General features: G+C 42.1%; 1 protein-coding gene across 1 annotated transcript in view; it reads left to right on the top strand.

Moving 5' to 3' along the window:
• Window positions 1-5348, top strand: part of lig1 (ligase I, DNA, ATP-dependent) — a 111697-nt gene that overhangs the window by 1105 nt on the left and 105244 nt on the right. The gene's annotated exons all lie outside the window — the stretch shown is intronic.

Here is a 5348-nt window from a genome sequence, read left to right as displayed (position 1 = left end):
TGTGTGTGTGTGTATATGTGTATATATATATATATGTGTGTGTGTGTATATATATGTATATATATAGATGTGTATATATGTGTATATATATATATATATATGTGTATATATATATGTGTATATGTATATATATATATATATATATATATGTGTGTGTGTGTGTATATATACAAAAATAATAAACTACAGTACTGCTTACCACTTGTACTACTATTCCTTATTCGCAGTTTTTCATTTATCGCAGGGGCACTGGGAACAGAACCCCTTGCGATAAATGAGTATCTACTGTATCCAACTTATTCTATGACAGTACTTTCCCCTTAAGAGCACTTGGGACATTAACGGTAGGTGTTGGATGTTTAGGATCCTGCAACCCAAAAAGATTTAAAAGAAAAATCTATAAATGCACAAAATGTTTTTCAAATTAATCTGCTTGAGGTACGAGTTTAAACATTGCTGACTCAAAATAGTTTTTCCAAATAACTCGTCACAGTAAATCATCAGTAAATGAAGGCGTGTGAGTATTTGTGGGATGAAACCTAATCAACAAAGAGGTCTTTGGTGGAGAATCTTTCAGGGGAACATCACTTTACTGATTTCTGCAATAAAACTACAAGCACTACAAAAATAATGAAATGAAGAAAGTAACGGTTTGAGAGGCACTTAGAGAGCCTCGTTTTCTGTCGGGGTCAGCGCTCAACTCTGCAGATTTAATGAAAGTGATCCAGATTCGCAGTAAAATGTAATGGCTTCCTCCTTTGCTCATGCTTCACACAGTCCTGCAGATAAACAAACAGATAAACACAAACGAATCCGCATTATAATTTATGCACAGACACATAAAAAATACAACACGCCTGCACTTTTCAATATCTGCAAGATTATGACATGAACAATAAATGTGTTTTTCTTAAAACTCAAAACAATAAAACTGAACACAAATGCGTAAACCTTCCTGAAAGAAAGTGTAGAACACATTTAGTTTCTAATTAGCACAACTTCATGGTTATAAACCAAACTGAGCTCGGCTTTCTCAGTTTTTGGACAAATTGTTGGTTTTGTTTGCAGCAAAATGCTAGTTTAAAAAAAAAAAAATGTCTGAGAAGCTGAAAATAAAATGTTGCAACATGTTTGCGCTTGTGCCAAACCATTTTTTTTTTTTTTTTTGAACTGTTAAAATTGGGCCTGATGAATATTCATATAGTCTGCTATGGGCCAGCATGATTGGTGTAAATCTGACTGAAACAGCTGCAGTGAATGCTTAACTACAACAGTAAAGCACGGAGGTGGTAGTGTGATGATGTGGCGCTCCATATTCGTACGAACCTCAGTGAATTTTGCAAAAGTGCTACTGGTTTAGGCGTTGATTTGCGTTTTGTAGACTTTTGCCAAGAAAAGTGCTCTGAATAAATTCCATCAGTTTTCACACTAAAATATTGAAAACGTCCAATTTCCTAAAATGTTGCGCGACTCGGTTTCACAGAACTCTTTGGATTTTTCAAAGGAAGATAAGAAGGAGCAAACCCCTCTGACAAAAAGCGGCTGTGTGAAAGTGATGCAGATATTCAGAAGTGATTCCGCTTTAAATGGTGTAAAGCTCAAGATTCAACAAGAATGTATCATTTTTATTTGGCCTGTAGTGACGAGTAGCGCAGAGCAGGTTCAGCCCACTCCTCGTTGCTTTCTACTTCCTTTCCAAGAAGCCGGGCTTGGAGTTATCTAAAGTAGTCCAAGCTCTCTGAACATTAAAGTTTTTTTTTTTTTTACTTTAATTGCTTTTTTGTTAAACTCGATGAACAGGTGAAGGGGGCAATAAGAAGTGAGGGGCCTAAAAACAGCTGCAGAAGCTGAAATTTAGTTTTTTATTTAGGTTTGGTTTATTTGTCTTATGCAAAATCGATACAATATCAACAATGCAATGAAACGCTTAGGACGAGAAGAACCGTCTCAACTCGAATAAAACAAGAAATACCAAAGTATGCAGCAAAAATACTAAAATCATACTAAAAATATACTACTACTAAAATATACAAGGCACCGAGGTTGAAAAAGAAATGCATCTAAATACATCTTCAGGTCTCTCTTGTAAATGAGTCCTCGGGGCTCAATGGGATTAACCTGTCTAAATAAAGGTTGAATGAAATCTACAGTGAGGTTCTTTCAACACCAGGTTCTGTTCTGTTAGTGGCGGTCTGGTCAGCAGCTTGGGGGTAATGAAGCCTGCAGTCCAGAACCTGGTCCGGCAGACAGAGAACATCCAAGGTGGGCCATCCAAGTGTCTTTAAGGAAATTGAATGCATGTGCACATCTGAGAGGTTCACTCTCTTTCAGAACCACCTTGCTGCTGCTGAAATGACTTTATGTTTGTCAGACTGTTTATTAAATGTGTCTCCTGGTGCTGCTGGATGTTTTGGTTATTTTTAATCTTTTTATTTTTTTTCAGTTTACATGGAAGAGGATTATGGCCACAGTAAAAAAATAATAATAAAATCTCTCAGAATTCTGAGAAAAGTTAATACATTTTTACCTCCCAGTCCTTTTCCCCAGGTTGAATCTTTTTTATTTTTAATCTTGATTTTCTGTGTGCAGCACGGTGGTGCAGTTGGTAGAGATGCTGCCTCACGCTGCAGGTCGCCCCGGTTCCAATCCCGGTCCGGGGGCCTTTCTGGGTGGAGTTTGCATGTTCTCTCTGTGCATGTGTGGGTTTTCTCCTGGTACTCCAGTTTCCTCCCACAGACCAAAAACATGCATGTTAGACTGACTAAATTATGCCTAGGTGTGAGAGAGAGAGTGAATGGTTGTTTGTCTCATTTGTCTCTCTGTGTCCCTGTGATGGGACTGGAGACCTGTCCAGGGTGTCCCCCGCCTCTCGCATGGTGATGGCCGGACATGGACACCAGTGACCCCCGCGATCCGAAAAGGAAGAAGCAGGTAAAGATAATGGATGGATTTTCTGTGTTTGTGATTCTTGTCTTTTCATTAGATCAGTCCTCTGTGCCACTTCTCCCACGCCCATCCCCACCCGTCCCCCGTTTCACAGCTGCAGCCGCTCCACTCATCAGCCTTTTAGTCCCTCACGCACCAGTTGAGCGTTCCTGGTTCTTGCGCCACATTCTCCTTGTGTCTCCCTGTGCCTCCTTGTGTCTCGTCTTCAGTTTTTGTAAGTTTTGCTGCCATAACAGCTTTTTATTTATTTATTTCAACGGCAAGATGGCGGCGCACAGCAGTGCAGCGGCTTCTCGGGCTCCCGGTGAAAACCCAGTTATTTTTTTGTTTTGACATCGGCTCTGAGCCCGACTTCACTCGCTTTCAGCGCATGATGTGTAGCTGAACCTAACTGATTAGCACAAGAGATGGTTTGGCTTCAAAAACGGCAACGATAAGCCACAATCTGAGAGCTGGACTCGGCAGACTGAAGCCACTACGGACGTCGCTGTGGAGAGAAAAGCAGACTGAAAGGAAATGATGCGCGTGGTGAAAAGAGAGGAAAACAAGGCGGAGTGCTAACTCTAGCAGACCACTGATTCTGTCCACTTCTGGCCAACTCTTTAGAAAACAAGTTGGACCTTCTGTGGCTGAGGATGAGTGTTTCAGAGGAGCTGAAGAACTATGCTGTACTCTGTCTCACGGAAACCTGGCTCAACACCATGCCGGACTCAACGTTCCAGATTAACGAGAGGCTGCTCCTCCAATAAAGTCACCTCGAACCTTATTTGAATGAATAAGTTTTATTTTTGTGGGTTTGCTGTGTCAGTGTGCATCCTTGGGTCCAGCCTCGTGAGTGAATCTCCAGAAAGTCTCGCTCTCCAGTTGCCTGGTCACAAACGGACTTCGGCGAGACCGCGAGAGAAAATTAACATATTTTCACACGATTTTTCTGCAATTTATAAAACTTTTTCCCGTTTCTCCATATAACCATCAGTCAGACCATTGCTTCAAAGATGATTGGAATATCCCTAAATCATCTCTGAGATCTTCAGAACATTAATTCTACCCTCTCAGATAGAGTGGAGAAATTGTGGAAACTAGACTTAGACGAGAGGTGACTATTTGTGAGCAGGAGTTTGGTTTCATGCCGAGAAAGAGCACCAGAGGCCATCTTTGCTTTGAGGATGCTGATGGAGAAGTGCAGAGGTGGTCAGAAAGAACTCCATTGTGTCTTTGGGTGCTGAGGGATGAGGTGTGTTTCACGAGGAAATCTGTAGTAGCAGAGAAGTATGTTAGACTGGTGCAGGACATGTATGAGAACAGCAAGGCAGTGGTGTAACAGATAACTTCAAGGTGGAGGTGGGAGTGCATCAAGGATCGTCTCTGAGCCCCTTCTTGTTTGCTCTGGTGATGGACCAGATGAACAGATGAGGTCAGGCAGGAATCCCCATGGACTATGATGTTTGCAGACGATATTGTGATCTGTGTTGAGAACAGGGAACAGGTGGAAGAGAACTTGGAGAGGTGGAGGTATGCACTAGAAAGAAGAGGAATGAGTGTCAGTCGTAGTAAGACAGAGTCCATGTGTGTGAATGAGAGAGGAGGTGAAACAGTGAGGCTACAAGGAGCAGAGGTCACAAAGGTGCAGGACTTCAATGACTTGGAGTCCACTGTCCAGGAACATGGCGAGTGTGGTGAAGAGGTGAAGAAGAGAGTCCAGGCAGGATGGAGTGGATGGAGAAAAGTTTCAGGAGTGATTTGCGACAAAAATGATGTCAGCAAAGGTCAAAGGAAAAGTTTACAAGACAGTGGTGAGACCAAACAGAGACATGGACAGAAAGACAGGAGACAGAACTGGAAGTGGCAAAAATGAAAATGTTGAGGTTCTCCTGAGGAGAGACAAGGATGGAGAAGATTAGGAATGAGATCATCAGAGGTGCAGCACAGGTTGAACAACTGGGAGATAAAGTTAGAGAGACCAGACTGGGATGGTTTGGACATGTCCAGAGGAGGGACAGTGGTTTGGACATGTCCAGAGGAGGGACAGTGGTTTGGACATGTCCTGAGGAAGGACAGTGGATATATTGGTAGAAGGATGTTAGAAATGCAGCTGCCAAGAAAAAGACAAAGAGGAGATATATGGATGCAGTTAGAGAGGACATGGAGGTAGTTGGAGTGAGGACAGAGTGAGATGGAGGAGGATGACTCGCAGTGGAGACTCATGAAGAGGGAAAAGCTGAAAGAAGAAGAAGACTGAGTGGAGAAATGTGAAATTATGTCTGCTCATCTCACACACCCCTCGCCAACATGGGTTGCACTCGTTGCGTTGTTTTGCTCTGTATATACTGTATATATTTGAAATCATCACACACACACACACTGAGAGAACTCTTGCACAGAGTCTGAGAGTATTGCAGCAG

The sequence above is a fragment of the Nematolebias whitei genome, chromosome 9 (genome assembly GCF_014905685.2).
Source record: "Nematolebias whitei isolate Nwh7 chromosome 9, NemWhi1, whole genome shotgun sequence".
In the NCBI taxonomy this organism is placed as follows: Eukaryota; Metazoa; Chordata; class Actinopteri; order Cyprinodontiformes; family Rivulidae; genus Nematolebias; species Nematolebias whitei.
This window is presented reverse-complemented; position numbering and strand designations above follow the sequence as displayed.